Here is an 18,176-nt window from a genome sequence, read left to right as displayed (position 1 = left end):
GACTGAGGCAGGAGAATAGCTCGAACCTGGGAGGCGGAGGTTGCAGTGAGCCGAGATTGCACCACTGCACTCCAGCCTGGTGACAGAGTGAGACTCCGTCTCAAAAAAAAAAAAAAGAAAAAAAAAGTAATAATAATATCTTCCCAACTGGACACAATGGCTCACACCTGTAATCCCAGCACTTTGGGAGGCCGAGGCGGGTGGATCACCTGAGGTCAGGAGTTCGAGACTAGCCTGGCCAACATGGTGAAAACCCGCCTCTACTAAAAATACAAAAATTAGCCTGGTATGGTGGCGCATGCCTGTAATCCCAGCCACCTGGGAGGCTGAGGCAGGAGAATCGCTTGAACCCAGGAAGCAGAGGTTGCAGTGTGCCGAGACTGCACTCTAGCCCGGGTGACAGAGTGAGACTCCATCTCAAAAAAAAAAAAAAACAACCTTCGTAATTTAAAAGGTACACAGTTACAGCTGGGAGTGGTGGCTTGTGCCTGTAATCCCAGCACTTTGGGAGGCTGAGGTTGGCAGATCACTTGAGCCCAGGAGTTCAAGACCAGTCTGAGAAATATGGCAAATCCCCATCTCCACCAAAAAAAAAATTATTGTAATAATAAAAAAATAAAAATAATAAGCCTGGCATGGTAGCATACACCTGTAGTCCCAGCTCCTTGGGAACCTGAGGTGGGGAGATCGCTTGAGCCTGGGAGGTTGAGGCTGCAGTGAGCTGAGATTGCACCCACTCAGCCTGGATGACAGTGCGAGATGCTGTCTCAAAAACAAACAAACAAAAAAAAACAAAAAACCTGTAATACAGCAAAAGAACATAGTTGTTCATTTGAATGTTGAATGATTGAACATGTAGAGATATTTTGATAATACTACTTGCACATTTGTCAGATCAGATTTTTAATAATCTAAAAATGAATAATGCTCTGATCTGAATATTTGTGTCTCTTTTCCCCACCCCCAAATTCATATGTTGAAATTCTAACTGCCAATGTGATGGTAATAGGAGGTGAGGCCTTTGAGAGATGATTCGGCCCTCTTGAATGGGATTAGTGCCCTTGTAAAAGAGACCCTAGAGGGTGAGCTCTACCCTTCTACCATGTGAAGATACAGTGAGAAGGTACCATCTAAGAGAAAGTGGGTCCTCAGCTGGGCATGGTGGCTCACGCCTGTAATCCCAGCACTTTGTGAGGCCAAGGTGGGCGGATCGCCTGAGGTCAGGAGTTAAGGACTAGCTTGGTCAACATGGTGAAACCCTGTTTCTACTAAAAATACAAAAATTAGCCAGACGTGGTGGCGGGTGCCTGTAATCCCAGCTACTGGGAAGGCTGAGGCAGGAGAATTGCTTGAACCCAGGAGGAGGAGGTTGCAGTGAGCAGAGATCATGCCATTGCACTCCAGCCTGGGTGACAAGAGCAAAACTCCATCTCAAAAAAAAAAAAAAAAAAAAAAAGTGGGCCCTCAACAGACTGTGAATCCACCAGTGCCTTGATCTTGGACTTCCCACTTCCACAACTATGAGAAACAAATTTTCATTGTGTATAGGCTACCTAGTTTGTGGTATTTTGTTATAGCAGCCTGAACGGGCTGAGACAAGTAAGAACTTACTTTTCTTAGGTTCTTTATTTTTCTGTAAAGTATTACCTTCTCCCCTTCCCAATGAACAGTTTGTCAACAATCATTTTACTTTTAGGCTCTGGTGTGCCAGGTCCTGACTGAAATGCAGACTGATCACTCTGCCGTAGAGTGATGCAGCTTACTGATGCAACTTACTTCGTATCTTAACTCCTTACGAAGGCAACTGGGGCAGTTTCGATAGTGTATTATTGGCTACCTTAAGATAAGCTAGTTGGCATTTCGGCACCCCCTGTGTTTACTGGAAGTAATGTCACACTGAGCCACTCTTCTGGTGAAAATGTACAGCTGGTAGAATAAATTGTATGTTAATGATACTGTTAATGCAGGAGGGCCACTAGATACAAGGATGGAGAGAGTCAAGTATACACTTTGAAAAGTACACACAATATTGAGAAAGACTAGAAAACGTTATCTTTAAGCAGATAGGCTGAATTAAATTGGGAATTCCTGGCTTCACAGAGTATATCCAATCTGATATACTCTGGGTGTTCCAAATCTGGATCACACAAAAATGTGATAATGTTATTTGACATAATATAAAATTAATACAAGACAAAGAGGACAAATTACTCATCAGTTTGGGAACTGTGACTTACTTTGCCTTGAAGGAAATGTATGATGTCCCTTTTCTGGGATTAAATAAAAACGTTCAATTATTGAATAAATACTTGCTGAGCACTAGCTATTTGCCAGACACTCAGGTACTAGGGATTTAGCTTCAAATGAGAGAGACAAAAGTCCTTTCATTTATGGAGCCCTACATTCTAGTTGATGTAGACAAGCAACAAATGAGTAAAATATATAGAATGCCAGATAAATAAGTGCTGTGAGGAAAAATAAAGCATGGGAGGGAGATGGTGACTTCTAGGGTAGGGAACAGGAGATTGCAGTTATAAAGAGGATGGCAAAGAAAGAGTTCAGAGAAAAGGATAGTAAAAAGCCAGTACATGGCTGGGCGTGGTGGCTCACACCTGTAATTCCAGCAGTTTGGGAGGCCGAGGTGGGCAGGTCACGAGGTCAAGATATCAAGACCATCCTGGCTAACATGGTGAAACCTTGTCTGTACTAGAAATACAAGAAATTAGCCAGGCGTGGTGGCATGCACCTTTATCCTAGCTACTTGGGAGGCTGAAGCAGGAGAATCGCTTGAACCCAGGAGGCTGAGGTTGCAGTGAGCCGAGATCACGCCACTGCACTCCATTCTGGGTGACAGAGTGAGACTCCGTCTCAAAACAAACAAACAAACAAACAAACAAAAAAAATTAGCCAGGCATGGGGGAGGGCACCTGTAATCCTAGCTACTTGGGAGACTGAGGCATGAGAATCACTTGAACCCAGGAACTGGACGTTGTGGTAAGCTGAGTTCACGCCATTGCACTCCAGCCTGGGTGACAGATTGAGACTCTGAAAACAAAACAAAAAACAAAAAGAAAACCCCCCAAGATAGCTATTACAGCATCATTGTGATAAAGATAAGTGTTGGCAGTAACCTGAATGTCTGTCTGTGGAGGATTGGTTAAATATATTATAGTGCATCCATATAATGGAATATTGTACTGCAAATGAAAAATAAGTTCTGCATGCACAGAATGGTCTCCAAGACACATGTGAAGTGGTTAACAAAAGGTTCAGAATATGTAGAGTATGCTACCATTGAAATGCGTCACATACGTAATATAGTATTTTTATAAATACATGGAATCTTACTGGAAAGACATAGAAGAAACTAGTAATAATGTTTGTCTCTGGAGCAGGGAACAGGGTGATTTGCGCACAGGAGAGTGAGGGTGAAACACATTTCTTTTCTTTTCTTTTTTTTTTTTTTTGAGATGGAGTCTTTCTCTATTGCCCAGAATGGAGTGTACTGGTGCGATCTCGGCTCACTGCAAGCTCCACCTCCCAGGTTCACGCCATTCTCCTGCCTCAGCCTCCCAAGTAGCTGGGACTACAGGCGCACCCCACCGTGCCTGGCTAATTTTTTGTATTTTGTTTAGTAGAGATGGGGTTTCACCGTGTTAGCCAGGATGATCTCGATCTCCTGACCTCGTGATCCACTCTCCTCGGCCTCCCAAAGTGCTGGGATTATAGGGGTGAGCCACCGCACCTGGTCAGCACATTTCTTTTTATCCAGTTTTACTATGGGTATGTACTATCTGGTCAAAATACGTACAATATAAACTATGAACTTGACTGTCCTGTAACATATGGGAAAACAGACACACTTTTATTAAACTTGGTGGCCTAGATAACTGTCTAGCCTAGATACTGAATAAATGGGATATTTAATAGAGACATGAATTCCGTTTTGATGAGCTGGAGACCATGTTGACAGTGACCATGCTGAAGCAAGGCCAAAATCCTGTATTGATTGGGTAATGAATTATAGTGAACATGATTATAACACTTAGATTTGTGTGACTTTTTTTACTCTCCTCATCAAATGGAGGCTGTATTCGTTTCCTGGGTTTGCCTCAACAAGGTACCACAAACTAGGTGACATAAGACAACAGAAATGTGTTGTCTCACAGTTCTGAAGGTTTGAAGTCCAAAATCAGGGTGTCAACAGGACTATGTTCCCCATGAAACCTGGAGGGGAAACCTTTCTTGCTTTACCTTAGCTTCAGATGATTTGCTGGCAGTCTTTGGCTTGCAGCTGCTTAACTCCAATCTCTTGCCTTTGTCATCACATGGTCTTCTCCCTGTGTGTCTCTGTTTTCATACAGTTGGCTTCTTAAAAGGACAACAATCATACTGGATTAGGGGCCCACTCTACTCCAGTATGACATCTCATCTTAACTAGTAACATCTGCAGCATAAGATCACATTCAGAGGTACTGAGGGGTTAGGATTTCAATATATCTTTTTGGAAGAGGAGCGGGCAAATTCAACCCATAACAGAGGCTTTCCAGTTTGATTATGTTGCTTCTCTATAGTAGTCTTTCATATATGAAAATGTGTTTTGGAAAGTTATATGGAAAGATAATGTTTTACAACTTATCTTTCTTTCTCTTTCTTTCTTTCTTTCTTTTTTTTTTTTTTTAGATTATAAAAGATTTCCTTATGGGAAGAAAAGACCACCCCACCTTTCTTAATAAATCCAACCTAAGATTGCAGCATATTTATTAAAACTAAAATTTTGATGAAAGTAGCATGTTTTCTCTAAGTTGTAAAGTAAAAGTATGGAGATACAAATAGTAGTGAGTTAAAGATGACAGTAACTAATTTAGACATTTTTTGTGTTTTTTTATAAAAGTCATAGGAAAAGGATGACGTCAGATTAAATACCTTATATTCTTTTTTTTGCATTTTTGTTCTTTCTCATGCAAAAGTGGCTTCTTTCCAGATCACTTCGACCTGAAGATACAATAAAATATGACAGCAGAGAGAATGAGGCCATTATTTAGTTCCATTCTTCTCCATGGTTTTTCTTGTACCCATAGTCATAATTACATAAAGCATTAAGAACCTTTAACTCTTTCTCATCTTTCCCTCTTTCTCATGTATACACGAGAAGACAAATATTTGTAGTGTACAAAGTGTTTTTGAAAGTTACCTCATCCTGGCCGGGTGCCGTGACCCTGTAATTGCAGCACTTTGGGAGGCTGAGGTGGGTGGATCACGAGGTCAGAGATCGAGACCATCCTGGCTGACATGGTGAAACCCCGTGTCTACTAAAAATACAAAAAAACTAGCTGGACATGGTGGCGGGTGCCTCTAGTCCCAGCTACTTGGGAGGCTGAGGCAGGAGAATGGTGTGAACCCGGGAGGCAGAGCTTGCAGTGAGTGGAGATTGCACCACTGCACTCCAGCCTGGGCGACAGAGTGAGACTCCATCTAAATAAATAAATAAATAAATAAATACAAATAAAAAAAATTATAAAGATTATAAGTTACCGCATCCTATAAAAGCCTTTTTGATGTCATTTTACCCTTTGAGAAGTAATAGATCGACGAACTGGCATCTTGGTTTCTTTTGGTTTTTCACACGGGATCAAATAAAAACTAGGAGACTCTCCCTATTTCCAGTCTTAATGACAGTTTTTCATTTTTTTCTTTAAAAAGTTTATTAATACACGAAAACGTATTTAGCTATTTTTATGAGTAATTTCACTGAGTTATTTGTAAAAGGCAGTTAAATCTAATTTCTTAGGAAGTTATGCTTCCTGTTAGGGTGGGTTAGACTAATGTGCTTTCATTCGGCTGCTGTCTAGTCATCTTTAAATTTTTTTTTTTTTTTTTTTTGAGACGGAGTTTCATTCTTGTTGCCCAGGCTGGAGTGCAATGGCACAATCTCGGCTCAGTGCAACCTCGGCTCGGCGCAATAAAATACCTCCTGGGTTCAAGTGATTCTCCAGCCTCAGCCTTCTGAGTAGTTGGGATTACAGGCATGCATCACCAAGCCTGGCTACTTTTTTTTTTTTTTTTTTTAAAAAGTAGAGATGGAGTTTCTCCATGTTGGTGAGGCTGGTCTTGAACTCCTGAACTCAGGTGATCTACCCGCCTTGGCCTCCCAAAGTGCTGGGATTACAGGCGTGAACCACCACGCCCGACATCTTTAAAATATTTTATGAATTCAGGTGTCATAGAATCTTAGAATTGATTTAAGCTGTGGATATTATTTAGTATGATGTCGCAAATATAGTAATTCTTTTAGTGTCCCTGGTACTTAAAAACCTCTAGTGACCATGAATTCACCACTTTCTAGGCATCCCAGTATCTTTTTGGGGGCAGTTAGACTTGTAGATAGTTCTTTTTTTTTAAAACCAAAAATTGCCTTCCTGAAACTTCTGCATAGTGGCTTTGGTACCACCATCTTTGGTACCCCATAACAAGTTGGCTTCCTCTTTCCCATGCTATGCTAAGACCTACAAACCTTTGAGGGCTGTCATATCTTCCCCTTGTACTTTTTGCTAAGCTAAATCTGACACCCAGAATTGAGTGCTGTTTTCCCACATTTCTGAATCTGAAATTCTGGGACTAAGTTTCTCCCATTACTTGGAGGTGCAGCCAGGGTTAATAACCTCTGTAATATAAATGCCCTGAAAGGAAGGTACAAGGTACATTGGAAGAGGGCCTGAATAGACTTGGGGATTGGGGAATGATTCCTGAAGGAAATGATAGCCATATCAAGTTCTGAAGAGTATGCCAGACAGAAAGAAGTGAACAGTAAGTGTGTGTGTCCTGTAGGCAACAGAAAGAAACTGAGAATGGTTGGATGGCACAGTCATTGGGCATCAAATGGAAGAGGTAGTAAATGAGGTTGAAGAGAAATGTGGGAACCAAATTGTAAAGGCTCTAAGAAGTCATACGAGGAAACTTTCCTGAGGATACTAGCCATTAAAGGGGGTTTTATGTCAGGAGTAACATGATCAGACATTCATTTTAGAAGTATCATTCTAGCCAAAATGGGAACAAATTGGAGGGACTAAGAGTGGTTACCAGGGGTCAGTTAGCAGCTATTATGGCATTTGTTTAAAGATAAGTAGTGCCTAGAACTCTACTGGTGACTTAGCGTTGGGGAGAAACGTTTGGACAAATGGAACATGGTCGTTTGGCTGTGGGGGATGAGATGGAAAGGCAAGAGTTAAGGATAACACACTTGTTTCTGGCATTGTAAACTGGGTAGATGAGAGGGAATTTAATGAAAATAAATTGAGTAGGATTGGGGTGGGGTAGTGGTAAGGAAGAAGCAGAGTTCAGTTAAGAAGCAGGGTTCAGTAAAGTTTGAAGCAGAGGTCGCACATTCTGTGGAGCTGTACTGCATGCAGCTGGGTGTGAGGCTAAACTTAAAGACACCTAGGCTGGAGAGCTTTGGGCTGGAGACAGCTGTGGGCTGGAAGTGTAGATTTGGCCATCAGCATTGATGGTAATTGAACTCAGGGGAGTGATTGAAATAACCTAGGGGAGCAGTTGTAGAGTGAAAGATGAGGGCATAGGACAAAACCCTTAAGAACTGTTAATGTAATGTTAGTTTTTGAGCTAAGAGCCTTTGGTGTTCTGACTGGATTATCTGAGAACCAGCAAAAAAGAGGGAATCAGGGCTGTTGTGATATAGATATGTAGTAGAAACCCACCTAAATTATTTGATTCAAAGAGTAAAGTTGTTCTCAAGTGGTCTATCCTACCCAACCTGTCACAGTATCTGACATTTATGTTGTTAGTTTCTCTACTTTGGCTTAAGGTGTTGTCTCTCTAGGAGTTCCCTGTTAAAATGTTATCCTTAGAGAACTAAAATATTAATCCCATTGTTGGTGATGGTGGTAGTGTTTTTAGGGTCACTAGCTTTTATTCTGGAATTCAGTGAAAGGGATGGATGGGAATTTGAGAAACTTAAGATTTGAAAAACATGATGTTACTGAGGAGTTTAGGACCACAGAAGAACCTGGACTTGCAGCATTGAGGTTGCCAAGCACCTGGATAAGGGGAGTGAGAACAAGTGAGAGCAAGAGAGAAGTTGGAAAAGGGGGATAGTGAGTTGGATAGCATAAAGTGTCACTAAAAAGGGAATAAGAGAACAAAGAACTAAATAAAGGAAAAATCTGGACAGTATTTTAATTATAAATTAGGGTGACTATATAATAATTATGTTGTAGGCGAGGCGTGGTGGCTCATGCCTGTAATCCCAGCACTTTGGGAAGCCGAGGCGCATGGATCACGAGGTCAGGAGATTGAGACCATCCTAGCTAACACAGTGAAACCCATCTCTACTAAAAATACAAAAAATTAGCCAGGCGTGGTGGTGGGTGCCTGTGATCCCAGCTACTTGAGAGGCTGAAGCAGGAGAATGGCGTGAATCTGGGAGGCGGAGCTTGCAGTGAGCTGAGACCGCGCCACTGTACTCCAGCCTGGGCGACAGAGCGAGACTCCGTCTCAAAAAAAAAAAAATTATGTTTAAAAATTGGCATAAATTGTGACTATCACAAGCAAAGAAGGATGAATGGTCACTCTAGTTATAATGTGCTTATTAATTGCATAATAAAATAGTTTCCATTTTTAGCTACCGTATGTCAAGCATTGTAATAAGTAAACACTTTATACATCTTATTACATTTTTACAATAATTCTCTGAGGTGGCATTGTCTTTGTTTTATAGTTAGTGAAACAAATCTCAGGGAGGTAACTTCCCAATGATTCTCTGTGGCAGTCAGAATTGGAAACTGTATTTATTTTACCGTACACAAAATACACATAAACTGTTAAATACTGTATTGTACACCACAGTTGCTGTGGGTGTGTATATGTATTTTAAAATGTCCTCTGAGACTGGCAAGGGTAGGGAGAAGAGGGAGAGAGGAGAGATGGGGTTAAAGGATACAAAATTACAACTAGATAGGAGGAATATGTTCTAGTGTTCTGTGGCCCTGGAGGATGACTATAGTTAATAACATATAGCCTCAAATAGCTAAAAGGAGGATATTGAATGTTCCCAACCCAAAGAAACGATAAATGTTTGAAATGGTGAATATGCTAATTACCCTGACCACTATATAGTTTATTGAAACATCACTGTGTACCCCATAAATATGTACAATTATGTTTCAATTAAAAATTTTTAAAACGGCTGGATGCGGTGGCTCATGCCTGTAATCCCAGCACTTTGGGAGGCTGAGGAGGGCAGATCATGAGGTCAGGAGTTCAAGACCAGCCTGACCAACGTGATGAAACCCCGTCTCTACTAAAAATGCAAAAATTAGCCAGCTGTGTTGGTGTGCGCCTATAATTCCAGCTACTCAGGAGGCTGAGGCAGGAGAAGAATCACTTGAACCTGGGAGGCGGATGTTACAGTGAGCCAAGATCACGCCACTGCACTCCATTTTGGGTGACAGAGCAAGACTCCATCTCAAAAAGTTGAAAAAGTTAAAAGTCCTCTGACTTAAAAACAACTCTGACTTGCTAATTATCAGCATAATGTATCATCATAATATTAAGCTCCCTTCCCGTTCTGATACCCCTATTTTTTGAGGCATGGAGAGGGGGGAATAACCTGTCTGAAATCAGTACACTTAGTAAGTGGCAGAGCCAGATTTCAAACCCTGAAGACAGTTTGACAGCAGCACCTCGTTTTTCTTTATCTTACTTATTTATTTTTTTTGAGATAGGGTCTCACTCTCTTGCCCAGACTGCAGTGCAGTGGCGAGATCTTGGCTCACTGCAACCTCTGCCTCCCCGGCTCAAGTGATTCTCCTGCCTTAGCCTCCCAAGTAGCTGGGATTACAGGCATGCGCCACTGCTGCCTGGCTAATTTTTGTTTTTTGGGTTTTTTTTTTTTGTTAGACGGAGTTTTGCTCTTGTTGCCCAGGCTGGAGTGCAATGGCATGATCTCGGCTCACTGCAACCTCCGCCTCCCAGGTTCGAGAGATTCTCCTGCCTCAGCCTCCCGAGTAGCTGGGATTACAGGCATGCACCACCACGCCTGGCTAATTTTGTGTTTTTAGTAGAAATGGGGTTTCTCCATGTTGGTGAGGCTGGTCTCAAACTCCTGGCCTCAGGTGATCCGCCCACCTCAGCCTCCCAAAGTGCTGGGATTATAGGCGTGAGCCATAGTGCCCAGCCTAAATTTTGTGTTTTTAGTAGAGACAGGGGTTTCACCATGTTGGCCAGGCTGGTCTCGAACTCTTGACCTCAAGTGATCCACCCACCTCAGCCTCCCAAAGTTCTGGGATTACAGGCCTGAGCCACCGTGCCTGACCATCACCTGTTTTCTTAACTGCTATCCTGTACTGCCTCCTTTAGCCATATTCTTTGTCTGGACATGTTCTCATTTCTTTTAGGAGTGGGTTTGTTAGGGAGCATGGTAAATGTATATATACCTTTATAAGAAAGTTGCGAAATTGTTTACAAAGTGGTTGTATCATTATGACTTACCATGAGTAGTCCATTTTTATTGCCTCATGACCTTTTTTTCTTTTTTTAATTAAGACAGGCAGATTCTGAAACTCCAGCAATTAGAAATAGCTTATTTCCCCTTTAACATTTTTGCCGCATTCACAGCTAACCTCACCTGTACCCAGTTCTGTAACTCAACACATCTTACACTTTTAGGGTCTTGGAATGTTAACAGCACCAGCAAATAACAGCAAGAATCAAACAAAAAAGTCTTGAGTCTTAGTGTTGCCACTGGCTACATTATTGCCTAGATGACTTCACTTAAACTGTTTAAGTCAATGATTACACGCATTTCTTTACAGTGTATTTACAGAGGAAATAAATGACAGTGATTTCTTGCAGTGCTAATAGACATTGTACTAATTATGTGATTTTAAGTCAAGTTTCTTTACCTTTCTGGGCCTGTAAAGTGAGGAAATTGAACTAGATTTCTTACAGGTCTATATTTGTCCCTGACAGATCTGTATTTCTTTGAGAAGAAACAAGGAATTGGTATTTGACATTAAAGAATCATGCATAGAAATGTGTCATGTATTTAAGTACTTATTTTTCATTCAACATCAGAGTGATTTAATAGGGTCAAGGCCTGATAATTTAAGCCACTGTTTCTTGAGGAAAAGTGGAAAGTACTCAAAATGTTCCTGGAAGACTTATGACTTTGGCTTCTTGTAGTTTATCAGCTGAAATTTAAGACTTTTGAATTGTAGTGGATTGGGCACTTAAAAATCGATTTTATTTTTAATTTATAAGAAGATCTGAGGATTGGAAGGAATCTTAAATAAAGTTTGTCTAGATCATCTGTCAGTAGGACTTTTGAATCATCATCCTAACATCCTGACCTCTGATAAAAGATACCCTAAGGCAGGACATTCCACTTTTAGGTAGCAGTGACAACAGAAAGATGTACTAATAGGTAGAACATACAGCCTGTACTCATTCATTGGAGTTGTGCCATTTGGGATGATGCAAAACAAGCATAATTTTTCTTTGTGACTGCCCTACAAGTATTTAGATGTAGCATGGATAACTTAATTTCTTTAAAAATACAGTCTTGTCTTCATAGTAATATGATGGAACTGAGAATGATTAACTTGGGAGACTAAAAATCTCTGCATAGAGATGGAGTGTACACTTTGGCTTTTGTCTAAAATAATTTTCTTTTTTTGGTCTTGCTCTGTTGCCCAGGCTGGAGTGCAGTGGCATGATCACAGCTCACTGCAACCTTGACCTTCCCAGCCCAAGCAATCCTTGCACCTCAGCCTCCCAAGTAGCTGGGACCACAGACATTCACCACCATGCCAGGATAATTTATTATTATTTTTAATTTTTAAATTTTGTATTTTTTGTAGAGATGGGGTCTCTCTACATTGCCCAGGCTTGTCTTGAACTCCCGGGCCCAAATAATCCTCCTGCCTTGGCCTCCCAAAGTGCTGGCATTACAGGCATGAGACACTGCACCTGGCCTAAAATAAAACTTAGTGGTTAAATTCAGCTAAGGAAATAATTCATTTTTTCTCTGTCTCTTCAGTATAAATGACAGGCAGATGGGGATAGAGGTGGCATTTAATATGATACAAAAAGCACCAAGGCATACCAGCACTTAGCAGTTAAACTGGATCTGTTCTCATGACTTTTTCACGAATTCTAAGCAGAATATGAAGTCCATTTTAGTAGTGGTATCCAGATGACACTCATTGAATGATTATATTAAAATATGTTTTTGGTCAACAATGAAATGACAGTATTTTAAATCTAATTTCTACCAAATGTAATGGAGGACTGAGGTACTCTGGACTGTAATTGAATTAACAATGTTGAAATCCACCAAATTTCCTTTTTTCCATGCCAAATTATATTATGCTAGGTTAGTTAGAGTACTGTTTTTGGCATATGCTTTCTTTGTGATTAGTAATTGTGTTTCTGATCCTTAGCATTGAGATATTATACTTTTGGAAGAGCTATTTTCTGAAGAGAAAGATTGTGGACATAATTTTCAAATTTAATGCATTAAAAGGATCTTGCTTTTCATTTTAACCTGGCTTGCTACCGGTTATTAATATGTAATCACATTGTTTTAAACATAAAATTGAATGCATATATTTAAAGTGTTCAGCGTGATAAATTTTGGCATATGTATATTCCTGTGAAATCATAACCACACTGAAGATACTGGAAATACCTGATACCCCAAAAGTTTCTTCTCAGCTGTTTGTAGGCCCTCCTTTTGCGCACCTACCCACATTCCTAGGAAATTAGCTGATCTGCTTTTCGATCACTAGAGATTAGTTTCTTTTTTCTAGAATTTTGTATAAATGTATTATATAGTATATACTCTTTGTGGCTTCTTTGACTCAGCATAATTATTTTGAGATTTATCCATGTTGATGGGTGTATACAATCATTCTTTTTTTTTTGAGAATATTGTATACTACAGGTTTATCCATTCACCAGTTGATGAATTCTTTCAGTTTTTGTCTCTATGTTAAAAGAAAAACTTCACACAATGTAAATGTAGCAGAATTTATTTGAGCGAAGAATGGTACATGAATTGGGCAGCACTCAAAACCAGAAAAGGTTCAGAGAGCTCTGCTGTGCAACCTGGGCAGTGAGTGTAGACAGAAGAGAGAAGCAAGTACATATATAGATTGATTAGTTAACAGCTCCTCTTTTGCCTTATTTGAACATGGTCTGATCAGTTGGCAGCCTGTGATTGACGGAAGCTTGGCTGCTTGTGATTTGCTGAGATTCAGCTGTTTACTGTCTTCTTTTGAGAAGTGTCTGTTGGGTCCTTTGCCCATTTTTTGATTAAGTTGTTTTCTTGCTATTCAGTTTGAGTTCCTTATATATTTTGGATTTGGATATTAGCCCTTTATCAGATATATGATTTTTAAACATTTTCTCTCAATCTGTGGATTGTCTCTTCAATCTATTAATTGTTTCCTTTGCTGTGCAGAAGCTTTTTAGTTGATGCAGTCCTGTTTATTTTTGCCTTTGTTGCCTGTCATATTTGGGGTTATATCTAAAAAAAAATCTAAAAATTGCTCAGACCAATGTCATGTAACTATTTTCCTATGTTTTCTTCTAGTAGTTCGACAGTTTCAGGTCTTACATTTAAGTTTTTAATCCATTTTGAGTTGATTTTTGTATATGTTGTGATTTAATGGTCCAATTTTATTATTTTGCTTGTGGATATCCAGTTTTCCCAGCATGATTTACAGTAGTCTCACCTTATCTGTGGTTTTGCATTCTACAGTTTGAGTTAACCTTGATCAACCATGATCTGAAAATAGTGTATGGAAAATTCCAGAAAACAAACAATTCTTAAGTTTTAAGTTATGTGCCATCCTGAGTAGTGTGATGAAATCTTGTGCCATCCTGCCTTGTTCTGCCTGGGAAGTGAATCATCACTTGTCCAGCATATCCATGCTCTATATGCTACCTGCTTATTAGTCACTTAGTAGCTGTCTAGTTTATCAGATTGAATAAACATAGTATATCTAGGGTTCCTGTCCGCAGGGGGTCTTGGAACGTATCCCTCACAGATAAGGGGAGGCTACTGTATTGAAGAGACTGTCCTTTCTCTGTTGTGTGTTTTTGGTAACTTTGTTGAAAGCCAATTGACCATAATTTGTAGGTTTATTTCTGGGTTTTCTATCCTGTTCTATTGGTCAGTGTTTCTGTTTTTATGCCAGTACATTCTGTATTGATTACTATAGCTTCGTAGTAGATTTTGAAGCTAGGTAGTGTGATGCCTCCAGCTTTGTTTTGCTCAAGATTGCTTTGTCTGTTTGACGTCTTTTGTGGTTTTATATGAATTTTAGGATTCTTTTTTCTATTTATGTGAAAAACAACATTGGAATTTTGATAGAGATTGCATTGAATCTGTAAATTGCTTTGGGTACTGTAGACATTTTAACAATATTAATGATTCCAATCCCTGAACATGGGATACCATTACATTTATTTGTATTGTCTACAGTTTCTTTCATCAATATTTTACAGTTTTCAGCATACAGATCTTTCACCTCTTTGGTTAACTTTACTCCTAAATATATATACTCTTTGGAGGCTATTGTGAATAGAATTGATTTCTTAATTTTTTTTCAAGATTATTAGTTGTTAGTGTAAAGAAATGCTGCTGATTTTTGTCTGTTGATTTTGTACCCTGCAACTTTACTTCGTTTATCAGTTCTAACAGTTTTTTGGTGGAAGCTTTAGGGTTTTCTACATATAAGATAATGTCGTCAGCAAACATACAGTTTCTCTTCTTCCTTTTCTTTTTTTCTTTTTTTTTAAGACGGAGCCTTGCTCTGTCACCCAGGCTGAGTGCAGTTGTGCGGATCTCGGCTTACTGCAAGCTCCGCCTCCCGGGTTCACACCATTCTCCTGCCTCAGCCTCCCGAGTAGCTGGGACTACAGGTGCCCGCCACCACGCCTGGCTGATTTTTTGTATTTTTAGTGGAGAGAGGGTTTCACCATGTTAGCCAGGATGGTCTCGATCTCCTGACATCGTGATCTGCCCACCTCGGCCTCCCAAAGTGCTGGGATTACAGGCGTGAGCCACCGCACCTGGCCCCTCTCTTCTTCCTTTTCTATTTGGATGCCTTTTATTTCTGAGGCTTATCTTTCATTCTGTTAATAGTGTCTTACAGATAGCAGAAATTAGTATTTGAATGAAATTATTACTTTGTCTTTTTTAAGTGGATTATGCTTTTGTGTTTAAGTTTACTAATCTTTGCCTAAGATAAGGCCACAAAGATTTTATGGAAGTTTTATGGTTTTACCTTTAGGTCTGTGATTGATTTTGAGTTAATTTTGGCGTGCAGTATGAATATTCAGTTGTTCCAGCTTCATTTGCTGAGAAAGCTGTCCTTTCTCTACTGAATTGCCTTTGTACCCTTACGGAAAATAAGTTGACCACATGTGTGTAGTTGTATTTCTGGACTCTCACTCTTGTTGTATTAACCTGTTAAGTCTCTCCACATGCTAGTACAATGTTTTTGTAGCTTTATAATAAACCTTATATTCTGGTTGTATAAGGCTTCCAAAATTTTTGCCCTTTTTAAAAGCCATTTTGATTGATCTAGCTCTTTGACATTTCCATATGATTTTATTTAATTAATTTATTTTATTTATTTTGAGGCAGAGTCTCACTCTGTTACCCTGGCTGTAGTGCAGTGACATGATCTTGGCTCACTGCAACCTCTGTCTCCTGGGTTTAAGTGATCCTCCTGCCTCAGCCTTTCAAGTAGCTGGGATTACAGGTGTGCACCACCACGCCTGACTAACTGTAGGATTTTGGAATAAACATGCCAGTTTCTTCTACAAAAAGGTCAGCTGGAATTTTTATTAGAATTGCATTGACTGTATTGATCAAATTGGGGAGAATTGACATGTTAACATCATTGACTTCACTGATCTAGGAACATAATATTACTCTCTGTTTTTGCACATAATTTGATAATTTCTTCATAATTCATATTTTTATACTACAAATGAAATTATTTTTTAAATGATTGTCCTTTTTTTCTTTCTTTCTTTCTTTCTTTTTTTTTGGAGACAGGATCTGGCTGTGTTCTCGAGGTTGGAGCTCAGTGGCACAATCATAACTCACTGTAACCTTGAACTCCTGGGCTCACGTAATCCTCCCACCGCAGCCTCCTGAGTAGCTATAACTACAGGCATGCTCCACTATGCCTGGTTAACTTAAAACATTTTTGTTGTTGTTGTTGAGACAGGGTCTCCCTATGTATTTTAGGCTGGTCTTAAAATCCTGGCCACAAGCAGTCCTCCCATTCTGGCCTTCCAAAGTGCTGGGATTGTAGATACGAGCCACCGTGCCTGGCTTCTGATTATTCTTTGTACAGTTGTTCTATAGAAATAGAATTGATTTTTGAGTATTAATCTTGATTTTTGAGTATTGATCCTGCAACCTTCCTAAACTTATTTATTCTGTTGATAGTAGTCTTTTGGTTTTCCTAATTTCATTATCAGAGTTAGCATAGCCTGTTGGTTCACTGTCAGTTTAGAGTTGAAGAAATGTGTAAGTTTATAAAATGTAATACCAGTGTCTTGCAAGGGGTGAGATGCAGCATCCCCAATGTTTTTAATTTTTCCTTTAATGAAATTCATTTTTCCTTTAATGAAGTACTAGTATTCCTCATAACATGAAACCTTGACACTTCAAGCTACCGTTATTTAAGGTGTTAAATTTATAGGCAATTTCAGCAAAGTAATTGATTCTGAAGGATGAATTGCTGTTTGTTTTTATGGCTGGAATTCTAAGAATCTGTTCAAATTATGTATTTTGGAGGGAGAACCAATTGCCTTGGTGATGGCTCTGGGAGACAAGGGAGAGTATGTGGTAAGGATTTTATGTTTGTGGCTTGAGCGGAAGTTATGTGGATTATGGTGTGATTTATTGAGATGACGAAGACTGAGGAAGCAATGGATTTAGTATTGTCAGTTCAGGTTGGACATGTTAGATTTTAGGCATGTTTTGTCTACTGTGATAAGGCTTATAGGTTTATTTGGATGCTTTTAAATGAACTATATCTTAGTTTAAAAACAGACCTGAGGTCACACAACTAGTCATTTGCAGAATTTGAACTCCAGCTTCTGACTCTTAGTCCATGTTTGTTATCACCTTATGGTATATTATATCCTCCAGGCAGAAAAATATGCTTGGCTATGACAATAATAAAATGTTCTCTGGGAGCTGTTAGAAATACATAGCAGAGTTTGCAAGCTCAGATGCCCGCAGGGTACAGACAAGTAACTGTGAGCCAGGTTGTAATGTAAAGGAGAGTGGCGACTTCTGTGGAGAACTGCAAAGCCCCATCCACAGGGTTAGTTAGCTGCTAATCAGCTCCAGAAGATTGTTTCCATATGGGAATGTGGGACCAGTATTGCTAGATATTCTGATTTTTCAAGAGAGGTCTGAAATCTGGATTTTCATGTAAAGTCCTGATTTATAAATGTAGGCAGTTATCCTTTAACCATGCAGACCAACCTAGTGTGGGTCCACCAAAGGTATCTGTCTGCTGGATTCTGCCTGGTGGGTAGATACACTGTGGAAGCCACAAAAATTTATATGGTGGGAAAAGTGTGGTAACTATGTATAATAAGCACATTATGGTGTTGAAATGCAGGTTGCTTAGGTTAAACATGGTGCTTAGTGAGTCTAGTGTTTGAGTTCAGTCTTTATATGGATCAGTTAATTATAGATGGGGGAGGGGGAATTGCTCTCTGTAGCTTTTTGCCTCCTAATTGCATACTTTCATTTGCAGATAGGGCCAGTTTTGAGTGTGTGAATTTTTGAGTGAAACCTGGAACCCAAATGAGAAGAAATCTGCAAGGAATAACTACTGACAGTGAATCTGCAGAGTCATCTGTATGCATAATATGGAATGTTCTTAACCCAGAAGTAGCTGAATGTGTTATTCCATTGATGAGGAGTGGTAAGTCTGATTATCTCCACTGATAATTAAATAACCTAAACCCTTCCATAAAAAGAGGATGATTTCTTCTACATTCTTAGCATTTGCTGATGTTAATTTTTATATTACAGGGGAGGACAGCAGTGCAGTTTAAGGGAATTCTTTATCCCTAACACCATGTTTAATGTCTGATTTCAGAGTTTGGCTTTC

General features: G+C 39.6%; 1 protein-coding gene across 8 annotated transcripts in view; it reads left to right on the top strand.

The window, feature by feature from the left end:
* The window catches only part of CDC42SE2 (CDC42 small effector 2), a 116,488-nt gene that overhangs the window by 27,604 nt on the left and 70,708 nt on the right, over nucleotides 1-18,176 (top strand). For 5 of the 8 annotated variants that reach the window (XR_012090864.1, XR_012090865.1, XM_008014327.3 and 2 more), the window contains exon 2: nucleotides 17,817-17,987. The exons of the other annotated variants lie outside the window; for them this stretch is intronic. The gene's annotated coding sequence lies outside the window, so the exon portion shown is untranslated. The remainder of the gene's footprint in view (nucleotides 1-17,816; nucleotides 17,988-18,176) is intronic. 8 annotated transcript variants of the gene reach the window in all.

The sequence above is a fragment of the Chlorocebus sabaeus genome, chromosome 23, assembly GCF_047675955.1.
Source record: "Chlorocebus sabaeus isolate Y175 chromosome 23, mChlSab1.0.hap1, whole genome shotgun sequence".
In the NCBI taxonomy this organism is placed as follows: domain Eukaryota; kingdom Metazoa; phylum Chordata; class Mammalia; order Primates; family Cercopithecidae; genus Chlorocebus; species Chlorocebus sabaeus.
The sequence above is the reverse complement of the archived record's forward strand: the minus strand, read 5'-3'. Positions and strand labels throughout refer to the sequence as shown.